Genomic DNA, 12,199 nt, shown 5'->3' with positions numbered 1-12,199 from the left:
TTAGCTGGAGCTGAGTATGGAGGTAGCAGAGTTACCAAGTTCTGACTGAGCAGATGTTGCAAAGCTTGAGACAGTGGCATGTACAACGGGGTGAATGATCGTTTTGGCTTGGACCTCCAGGGGCATTGGCCGCCCTGTTGCTTTTGCTGATCCTTCTGTTGTAGTGCTGATGTCTGATTAACTAGGATTTCCCCCACAGTGTTGGGTTCCTTTTTTCCATCGTACGACTTCTTTGTGTGATAGGAACCTGAGGGTGCCCCTTGTATCTTCCCGTTTTTGATCCCGTCTTCAATTCTCTCACCAATGACTACCAAGTCCGAGAACCCTGAAGATATGCTTCCGACCATTTTGTCGTAGTACGGTCCTTGCAAAGTGCTCATAAATATGTCCACTAGTTCTTTTTCCATCAGGGGAGGTTGGACTCGAGAAGCCATTTCCCTCCACCTTTGGGCATACTCCTTGAATGATTCTTCCTTCTTCTGTGACATATTTTGTAATTACATCCGGTTGGGTGCCATGTCCAGGTTGTACTTGTATTGCTTCAAGAATGTGTTAGCCAGATCATTCCAGCTTCGGATATAGGATTTCTCCAATTGCATGTACCAGTCAATAGATGCTCCGCTTAAACTCTCTTGGAAGAAGTGTATCATCAGCTTTTGATCGTGAGCATAAGCAGCCATTTTTCGCACATACATGCGCAAGTGATTCCTCGTGAGCATAAGCAGCCATTTTTCGCACATACATGCGCAAGTGATTCCTCGGACATGTGAGTCCTTTGTATTTCTCGAAGTCGGGGATCTTGAATTTGTGTGGGATAGTCAGGTCTAAGACCAAGCTCATTTCGAAGGTATCCACGTCGAAGACATCGTATCCTTCTACCACTTTTAGTCTCTCTTCTAGCGCCTTGAGTTGTTCACTGTCTTTGGAGTCTTCCACAGAGTTAGGAATAGACTGTTGTGTCTGAGGTGCTTGGTCCGTGTTGTCCACCTCGTGTACTCCGTATTGTAGATCCAGGTAATCATCATCCTTAGGGACATCGTTAGCAGGAATGCGAACTGTGTGGGTTGTCCCTTTCGTTTGTGGAGGAGGGACAAATCCTTCTTGAGAGGTCTCTCCTTTCTCTTGGAATTGGATAGCTCTCCTAACAGATCGGACCTGAGGTCTGTCCTTAGCCGGGCCAAAGCCTGAAACAAATCCTAGCGGCGGGTTTTCGTCATTGGGGATCTCATCCTGAACCAGGGTATCCCCAGACTGAACCTCTTTTGCTTTCTCTTGTTTATCCAGGAGGGCCTTCATGAATCCTAGCATCTGAGCCATACCTCCTTTGACCTCTTCCATACTAACCTTTAGTTGATCCACTTCCTCACAAAGGGCGGTTTGATTCTGTTCTAGCTGATCCATTGATTTCTTTTGCTGAAATCTTGTCTGATAATACGGTCGGGATGTTAGGTTATCCTTCCCGATGGTCCCTTATTCTGGAGATAGAAGAGAAATCTTCTCTTAATGCCATGAAAATGATGTGCATGCCATGAATGATATGTTTTATTCGTATTTACGTCTTATCCACATTTATGGATTAAATATAATAAATCCCCTTTTTTTATCTCTTTTTTGAATAAGACATGGTGCAAGAATGCACATGATGCATGATGAATGGAAAAAAGAAATAAAAAACAGATAATGAACAACACATATATATATACATATAGCACATAATCACATAGGCCCTAGGTTCATAGGTTCATAGGTTCGACGTAGCGGCTTTAGGGAGCCTACCCTTTCCATTGGTATGTCCTAGACACGGGTCTCATGGGGTCGTTCGTAGCCTCCGAGACTTTTTGTCTCTTCGGATTTTAGAACAACTCATTTTATCCAATGAGGTTCAAATTTTTGGGGTAGGTTCTCGGAGAGATCAGCTGACTACCAAGTCCTGCCCTCAACAAGGTCAAGCCTCGTATTGGACATTTCCGGATATTCAACCCACTCCGAGTGGAGTTATCAATGAGACTCGTAGGCGATTCAAGTCCCCCCTGATCTGAAGGATAACTCCCACACTTAGGTTTTAACACTACATAATATACCCAGTAGTGCATATAAAAATATGACAACCAGGCAATTAAATATAAATATATTAACATAAACAATTAAATATAAATATATTAACATAAACAATTAAATATTTTTAGACAAAAATAAACAAATAAACAAATTTTTTTAAAAAATAATTACAAACCCTAAAAATGGCAAATTAGCCAAACCCTAAAAATTTTTGCCAAACCTAAACCCTGCCAAAACCTAAAACTATAGAAGCATAGTATTCACCATAATTGTGTCCCCAGCAGAGTCGCCAGCTGTAGCAACCTGCCCTAAAAAGTTAATGTTTTAGAGTCGCCACCTATTCTACCAAGGCGAATAGGAAACCTCGCGCAGTTAAAAGATCAGGGTAAGATACTATATTCAGGTCGAGGGAAGGTGTTAGGCACCCTCAACCCTTTCCTAAAGTTTGCATTGTAATGATAAGGTTTGTGGCAAAAGATAAAGAAAGGCTACAGACAATAGGGTTAATGGCAAGATTATTAATATTAAAGATTTATGGTTAAGGAACATAATTGGGAAAATGAGATTTACGGGGGAGGGGACTCGCCTTGTTACCAAGTGCCTACGTATCTCCTTAGGGAGAATCAGAGTCAACGTAGTTCGGGGAAGGGTTATACGCCATAGGATTTGAATTGTTTGAAGTTGTTTTAGAAGTTGTGCTTTGAAAAGCGTTTTTGAGTTGCCTAATTGATAAGGATGAAAATCAGTAGTTTGGTACTAGTAGTTTGAAAAGGTTTTAGGAAGTGCTTTAGGATTTGGGCGTACAACCCTGATTTTAGTATGTACTATTAACCGCAATGATCAATAGATTCGATCACCATAGTTAAAAGATTAGTAGTTGTATCGTTACCAATTTTAATTGATGGATTCAATTATCACTAATAACGAATGAAAATGTTTTTTAAGAAATTTAATAATTTAATTTGCACCATTATCCCTCGTAATCGATTGATTCGATTAAAAAGAATAATGATTTGAAGTGGAAAAAATAAGTAAGTTAATCATCGCAACTAATAAAATAGTTGAAACCATTTAACTAAATAAAAATTAATTACATTTTAATTAAATAAACATTTTAATTAAAATTATTATTGCCCATCGCGATTGTGGTGTCGTTTTTTTTTACCTCCCCGTTTCACTTGGGAGGACGGCACGCTAGACCCTTCACGCGAAATTTGGAAGGAGAATGCGCCCGTGGTGGGAGGAATTTTATTTCAGTTCTTCCTACGATATCACACGAACTTTCTTATTTGTCCTACGAGTAGGAAAGGGGAAAAAAGATCTCAACTAAACCCTAGGAGTTTGCTAAGTGTGGGGATTTCACCTAGACTAGAAATTCTGGAGTCCGGGGGGTCGGTTATACATAGGGAAGTGTTTAAACACCCTACATATCTGTAGTACTCTACAGGAAACTTCTCTGTGTCTAAATGTGTTTACTGCTAATGATTGGGAAAGTTTCTCCTTTGTGTTAGGAGAAGGAATTGAATTGAATAAAAGAAAGACAGACAGACTGACTGACTATTTTTTGTATTTTATTAGCTCGCTGAGATTCCTTGTGAAACTCATGCCTACATATCCCTAATGGAAGTCAGAGCTTAATGTAGTTCGGGGAACTAATTAATTATTAATTATTTTTTGGGTGCCTTGCTTGAAGCTCAAGGTTGAAGCTTGAATTAAATCTCTGTTTACAGTAAAGAGACATGAAGTCATCTTTATAGAGAGGTATTTCTACTATTCCACCACAAACATTTTAAAAGAGTGACAGAATGATTGAATTCATTTCATTAAGAGAGTGACCTTACTTGGGTGTTTGCAAGTATGCTAGTATCTCTTGAATGAAAGAAAGATGCTCGTCCAAATTAGGGAAAGTGTACAAGTCTGGAGATGTGCCAGAGCATGTCTTTCAAAATCCTAAATGGGAGACTTGATTGAAATTGAAATGAAATGTAATGTTTGTTTGTTTGAATGTGGTGAGATAGAAGAAACATCTCTCTATAGAGATAAGCTATGTCTATCTACTGTATAAAAGATTTGATTTTTAACTGGCTTGCATGAGGCCCAAGCTTGAGGCTTTTTGATTGATTGATTATTATTATGACTCTGGGAGAAAGCTCCACTGGGGATTAATTTACAAGGGATTTTTATGTTCTGTACAAAGCCCAGAATTGAGGCTGACTCTACTTAGGGAAAATCTATTTTGATGGGTTTTATTTGGTGTTCTGTACAAAGCCCAGAATTGAGGCTGACTCTAACTAGGGGAAATATTATTTTCTGCCTTGTATGAAGCCCAAGGTTGTGGCGGACTCTTAAATAAACTGAGTATGGATGACTCTATGGGAAAAGATCCTAGATGTTAGGAATCTTTGACACACGACATATGGTTTATCTGCCTTGTACAAAGCCCAAGGTTGTGGCTACTGAACAATGAAGGACTTACTAGGGGAGACTCTATTATCTGCCTTGTACAATGCCCAAGGTTGAGGCTGACTATTAACAGGGGAGTTTTATTGTTTTGGTGCCTTGTATGAAGCCCAAGGTTGAGGCTAACTATTTTTTTGTTGGATTTTTGACTCTATTGAAGGATTTATTTAGAAAGACTGATTTTTTTTGGAAGCTAACCCTTTCCAGGGGTTTTGACTCAGCTGGAGAAATTGTCTGTTAAAAGACTGATTTTTGTCATGTTTTTTGGAGGCTGACCCTTTCTAGGGGTTTTGACTCTTTTGGGGAAATTATCTCCTAAGAGAAATGAATCTTTGGTTTTTGAAGAAGTGATTTTGGAGGCTAACCCTTTCCAGGGGTTTTCATTAAAATGAATGGCAGAAAGATTATCTAGTGGAGACTTCTTGTTTAAAGCCCAAGATGAAGGCTGACTCTTGCTGAGGATAAGCAAACATGGATCCTAGACTCTGCTAAGGAAGATTGATGAAGATAAGGGTGACAGAGACTGTCCATGTCTCTCATTCCAAAAGGTGTACTCAATGTAAAATTGAGACAAACTTAGCTTGTTTAAAGTCTGGTTTAAATTGGAAGAAACTCACCAGGGTATGTTAAAAGGTGACTAAAGACCTGTTCCTATGTTTGTAAGAAACCTGATGGGTCCTTGTATACAAGCTCAAGAGGAAGCTGGAAATGCTTTTAAGAAGCCTGTGGGTCCTTGTACAAAGCCCAAGAGGAGGCTAATCGAGGGTCATCGAGGGTCCTTGTTATAGCACAAGAGAAAGCTATGTAGTTTTGAACTTATTTTGGCTTTAAGCAAATGGGTAAGAGGTTTCACCGGGAATAATTCCTGTTTGGGTGGATGTGTCCTATTTTTTTGGATTCTAAGGTTTTTGCCAAGATGTTTCACCGGGAATAATTCATCTTGGGGGTTTGAACTACAGATCTCTAATTAGGAAAGAGCCTTCACCGGGAAGACATTCTCAATCCTAGGCCATATTCCTATAATATATATATATATATATAGTTTAACTGTCCTAAGGTTTACACTCAGACGTAGTTCTAAACAAATATATGCACAGTTTATATTTGACAGTAATTTAAATAAAGACTGTAAATGGAAAGCTTGTAAAGCCTAACCTGGATGGAGTGGAGGCCTTTGAAGAAGTATGTACAAAGCCTTACCAGTAATTGATGGATAACAGTTGAATATATATATGATAAACAGTTAATGGTTTTTGAAAACAGAAGAAGTGAAGATGGACATAGGTCACATAGGTATCTGAAGAGTTTCACCGGGAATAATCCCCTTCAAATACCAGAAGAATGTTTTTGAAAACAGAAAGAAGATTTTGAAAATAGAGTTTTGAAAACAAGCTAAGAAGAGAAGAAGGTGTTGGGACTTACACTCTATTAGAGGCCCACTTGAAAATGATTCACTGTTATGAGAAACAGTTGAAAATGATTGAAATGATATAAGGTTTTGTTGTTTGAAAACCTTAATCATCTGTTTGATCGGAGATTGAAAACAGTTTTGCAAATTGACAAAAGTCAACTTAATTAAGGCAAAGATGAAATCTATACCTAATTAAGACCTAAATAATTAGGGTTTTATCATAAAATTATTCACAAAGTAATTAGGTTAAAACAAAATGAAAATATATATTTTAAAATATTTAAGAAAACATTTAAAACATACTATTTTAAACCTAATTAAAATACATGAAATAAATAATATTTTTATGATTTTTTTGATTATTCATAAAATAGGTATATTAAATAACAAGTGTGTGAAAAATGAAGTGAAAATGAATTAATTTGATAGGTTAAATAATTGTGTAAATTTGATGAAAAAAATGGAAGAAAAATAGTAGTAAAAAATATGGTTTGGTCTCACCAAGGGTTGAACTCACGCCCTCTTGGTTATCCAACAAAACAATTACCAACTGAGCCACGCGCGTGGACTGATTAGCAGAGGTGCCCATGTGATTATATGTGAAAGCAAAGCATGAAAAAGATTTGAAAAAAATAAAATGGACAAAAGGTCTGAGGGGGGGATCGAACCCCAGACCTAAGGCATGGCAAGAGTTTGGACGCGCGCTGTAACCATTGGGACACTACGATGAATTCTTAAGTGACACACCTATCATTCAAAATAAAATAAACTCGTTTCTGGGAAATTCAAAAAAATGGCGCCACCATCTTCATCTTCAACCTCAAGCTTTTGAATTTCTGGAAATCGTATCTCTCTCAATTCTCAACCAAATCCAAAGATGTAAAGATGGATTTTGCTCGTTTTTGGACGAGGATCATGATGGTGTCCTTTAATTTTATTTATTTTTAGTATAACATAAAATTCGCAAGCATGAACACTAAGAACCCTAAAACTGGAATTAAACATGAAATACTATATATGCATGATTTGATGCAATTGATTGAGGGCTAATGATCTATGAAGGTGCAGAAACCAACTGGTAACTTCATTTTAAATTTATCATGCGTGAATTATAGAGTTTGAAGCTTTTGAAACTTACCTGAAAAATGAAGATTTGGCTCTGATCAAAAGGTGTTACAGAACTGTTGTAACGATCCAGATAGCTTCAATGACTCCTTTGGAAGGTGTTGAGATGCCTGGCTTGGACTGAAAGTGCCCAGAACTTCTTGCTCGACCCCAACTGCAACAGCTCCAAGTGAGAGGTGAAGATGATGATTCTTCACGCCCAGAAGTGTTTCAGAGGTTTGGATCACCTCTAAATGACTCCCCTAAGGTGTTTGAATACTTAATTCCAAAGGAAGAGCTCTGGTTTGAAGAATCCAAGTCTTCTTGCCAAAGAACCTTTGAAAACCTTAAGTATGAAGAAAGAAGAGAGAAAGCAAGAATTATGTTGCTTTGGTGTGTTTTCTGAATGAGAAAGAGCCCTCTATTTATAGGCAATTGGCTCAGAGCAATTGAACATAGCAAGCTTGCTTAGTGTAGTGAGTTTGGTTTCTTAGCCAAGAAGAAAATTTGAAAAGATCCTAAATGCAATGATGCATTTTCGGGCTAGCTTCCCCAACCATTGATCTTGTATGATCTAAGGGAACATTTCTGATTCAGAGGAGAGTTCTAATTGGCTTAGAACAAGATTCCTTGATGATTCATCATTTGCCATAAATTCAAAAATGCAGTCATTACATGATCACATGCCTTTGTTTTTGGGAATCTTCTCTAATCCTTATGCAATGATGAATTTGGATGCATGGAATGTTTTCAGATGCATTAGAGGTCGTGTAGCATCACTTAGTGAAGCAAAATGCACAAAATTGCAAAGTTTCAAATTGTACATGACCTATAATTTCACTTCATGAGGCCAACTTTGAACAAGCATAACTCTTAGCTCAAAATGAATTTGGAGAAGGTTGAAAACAATTTGGAAAGCCTTAAACATCTACTTCAAATCATTAGTTTATGGTTCCTTCAGAATCCTTTGGCAAATTTGTGAAAAATGAGGCCAAAGTTGGAAGAAAACTAGGTTAAAAACACTTAGAAAATTTTCTAAGTGTTTATGACCTAAAACTTCAAAATTTCCAAATCTCTTAAATGATTGATCTTTTGAAAAAAGTTCCATTGTAAGATGTTGTTTTATTTTGCAAGATCTACAACTTTCATGTTGGAAGTTTTTTGAGTTGTGTAGGTGAAATTTTGAGTTCCCACAATGCCCTCAAAAACCCTAATTCCCGACTTTTTGCTCCTTGAAGATTCTTCTTGAATTTCTTTGGTCAAATGACTTTAATATCCATATAGTGATGATATTGATCCTTGAAAGTCATGGTTTGACCAAAAATCTTAAAAGTCAAAGGTGATCCCATATAGTTGACTTTTTCCACATAAGGTGAGATTTTGGACTTTTGTGTGGAATTAAGATCTTCTCCTCAAATGAGTGATGTAAATGGGTTATATTGAGGTAGCAGAGGTTCTTGAATCATGTCTTGAGTTTTGGATCCATGCCCTGATTAAAAGTCAACTATCCAGATGAATTAGGTTAAAAACCCTAATTGTCGACCAGATGAAATTGGTGACTGTGGATCTTGAATTGAGGTGTGATGTCCAGTGGATCTTATTGTATGGATCATTTGAAGATGATTGAAGTCTTTAATAGATTTCCTGGAGCTTTTTAGGGTTTCCCAAAGGTGATCCCTGATTTCAGTCCTTGATAGGCTCAAAAACCCTAGTCTGGTGACCTGAGTAAATTTGTACTCAGAGGACTGGGTGTCTAATCAATCATAGGTGAAAAAATGAAGTCTTGAGTCCTACGATTATGTTAGAGACTAATCCTTCTACTGATTGATCCTTTGCCTGAGTTTTCTTGTCTTTGAACATCCTTGATTAAATGCCAAATGAAGAAGTGACTGCTTTGGGTGCTTGCTTTGACCTGATGAAAATCCTGAAGATATGTCATCTCAGGGGGGTCAAAAATTAGGGTATGAAAGATGCCCCTATTTAAGTTTCTTTTATCTGGAGGGAGAGAGATTGATATCTCGATCTCTCCTGCGTGAAAGAGACTTAAATATCAAAGAACCCGAATTTTGGGCGCTCCTGAGATGTTGTAATTGATAAAATCCTTGCATGACTTGATCCCGTTGTCGCACTTGGCGGGGGATGAGGAGACAAACTCCTGTAGAAATACTTGATGTGGACTCTGGTGAATGGATGGCAGTGTAGAATGCTCAATCCGTCTTCTTTAACTAAGTGTTGACATTTAGAAAAAGGTAAACAACCTCCCCCTTGTTTCGGATGTCTGCATCTCGAAACTGGTCTCAGCCGTGTTTGGACAATATCTCAGATAAAGAGAAAATTTCCAAAGGTTCGTTTCCTCATCAAACTTCTCATCAGCACTTGGAGATGAGATGCCATTTGATGGTAGTAAAGAAACTTCAAAGGTTTGTTTCCTCACCAAACTTCTCATCAGCACTTGGAGATGAGACGCCATTTGATGGTAGTAGAGAAACTTCAAAGGTTTGTTTCCTCACCAAACTTCTCATCAGCACTTGGAGATGAGACGCCAGTTGATGGTAGTAGAGAAACTTCAAAGGTTTGTTTCCTCACCAAACTTCTCATCAGCACTTGGAGATGAGACGCCATTTGATGGTAGTAGAGAAACTTCACCATCTTCCCTTTTGACTTGACGTCTTTGAAAGAATGTCATATGGCCTCATGATCTTTTGAGGGGCTAATGACTTTGCTTGAAAGCGGACGAACTGTTTTCGGTGTGAAAACCAACATTCACCGACTTATGCCAGGGAATCAACAAACTGTTTTCCTAAGAGGAAAAACTGCCATTTGTCGACTCATGCCGGGGAATCAACAAACTGTTTTTCTTAAGAGGAAAACTGCCATTTGTCGACTCTGAGGGGAATTAACAAACTGTTTTCCTAGGAGGAAAACTGCCATTTGTCAACTCTGAAGGGGATGAAACATCCCAGAAACAGATAAACTGTTTAAAGAAACTGTCATTTGTCGATCTCTTGAATGTTTAACAGACAAACTGTCTTTCCTTGGGGAAAGACTGTCATTTGCCAATTGCTAGGGGAACAAACCGTCTTCTACTGGGAGAGACTGCCATTTGTTGATCCTGTCGTGAAAGAAAGTGAGCAAACTGTCTTCTGATGAAAGAGACTGCCATTTGCTGACTTTGTTGAGGAATCTTTAAGCGAAACGAACTGTCTTCATGAAGAAGGCTGCTATTCGTTATTTTTGTCCAAAAAAGTGAGTGAACTGTCTTTTGCCGAAAGAGACTGCCATTCACTGACTCCGCTGGGGATCATTTGTCGATCTGCTGGTGTGGTTCCCAATTATTTTCTTTGACGCAGAGTGGCATCTCTTGACCCTGCTGGGGAAATACCAAACTGTTTCCTTTGACGCAGAGTGGCATCTCTTGACCCTGCTGGGGAAATACCAAACTGTTTCCTTTGACGAAGAGTGGCATCTCTTGACCCTGCTGGGGAAATACCAAACTGTTTCCTTTGACGAAGAGTGGCATCTCTTGACCCTGCTGGGGAAATACCAAACTGTTTTCCAGGAGGAAACACTACCACTTATCAATTATGTCGGGGAATCCACACTTCTTGGAGAAGAGAACTGCTCATCGACCCTGTGGGGAATTCCAAAATGCGAAACAAACTATCTTATTTGAAGAAGATTGTCGAGCGTCGCTCTGCAGAAGATTCTCAGTTGGGGAATTCCAAAAGTGAACAAACTATCTCTTTGAGGGAGACTACCATTTGTTGACTTGCTTGGGGAATTTGGGTGTATGAACCTTCTTTATGAAGAAGAAAAACCCTTTCACAACTTTGCAGGGGAATCTTGAGTATATGCTTTAATGACTCGGGCATTCACATGATCAAAGCCTGACTCGACTATGCAGTTATAATGTATGCATGAATATTATGACAAATATAAAATGTAAAGTGAAAGTGAATAGAATTGTCGCGGATGTAAAATCCTATGATACGACTTGAATCTTGTTGATCAGAAGATGTCCTCTTCTTGTAGTTCGAACTCTATCAGTAATACCTGGTTATCAGTTGTCCGCTGTCCGAAGTGAGTAATATGAATTGAAGTGAAGATCCGTCATCGGGAGATGTTCGCAAAGCGACCTCATGGGGAAATCTTGGTTCCCGGAGTCTCAACCGTTCTCGGAGCAACTGTTTGCATTCTTCCTATTGTTTGTAAACCTTAGAAAGAAATTTCACCTTTATTATTATTATTATTATTATTATTATTATTATTATTATTATTATTTTTTGCAAGTAAATTCATTTTATTTTATGAAAACATTTGTTTCAAGAAAAATGACTGTTTAAACTTAAAATGCATTTCAAGAAACTGAATAAGACTCGATTTGCAAAGAAAGCACAAGGCTCAAATTATTATATATGGAATGGTAATCAGCCAAATGCTTGATTCCATGGAGTATTTACAAAGTTGGAAATTGGTAATTTTTCGGGAAAAGGGCTACGATGAAACGTGACGACCGTTATCTTTCCCTTCCACTCCGAGTTGCGCTGTATTCGTGCTTCGTAGGAGATGACCTACTGCTGATGAATACTCCGCTATGGATTTTTGAATGATCAAGTTTGTCCTGAACACAGTTACTTGCCATGTATCCCTAACTTTTGCGTAAACTACCCCTTTCGGGTTTTAAGTCTACCGAGATTGATTATTTATTTTTTTATGTCTCTAACTTTTGCCTGAATCGCCCTTTCGGGTTTTCGATTCACCGAGACGCTCTTTTTTGCCTAAGTCGCTCTTTGCGAGTTTTCAACTTAGCGAGCTGTTCTTTTAATTATTTAGGCGAAGTATTTCTTGACTGCGTCGACGTTCACAGGACGGGTGAATTCTTCTCCATCCATAGTCGTGAGTATTAAGGCTCCTCATGAGAAAGCTCTCTTGACCACGTAGGGGCCGTCATAATTGGGAGTCTATTTCCCTCTCGAATCTGTGAGAAAAGATTGAATCTTTTTGAGTACAAGGTCGCCTTCTTTGATTGTGCGAGGTCGCACCTTTTTGTCGAAAGCTTTCTTCATTCTTTGTTAATATAGCTGACCGTGGCATAAAGTTGTCATGCGCTTTTCTTCGATTAAGTTCAATTCATCGAATCTGCTTTGACACCACTCGGCTTCTGTT

The sequence above is a fragment of the Vicia villosa genome, linkage group LG3 (genome assembly GCF_029867415.1).
Source record: "Vicia villosa cultivar HV-30 ecotype Madison, WI linkage group LG3, Vvil1.0, whole genome shotgun sequence".
Lineage (NCBI taxonomy): Eukaryota > Viridiplantae > Streptophyta > Magnoliopsida > Fabales > Fabaceae > Vicia > Vicia villosa.
The sequence above is the reverse complement of the archived record's forward strand: the minus strand, read 5'-3'. Positions refer to the sequence as shown.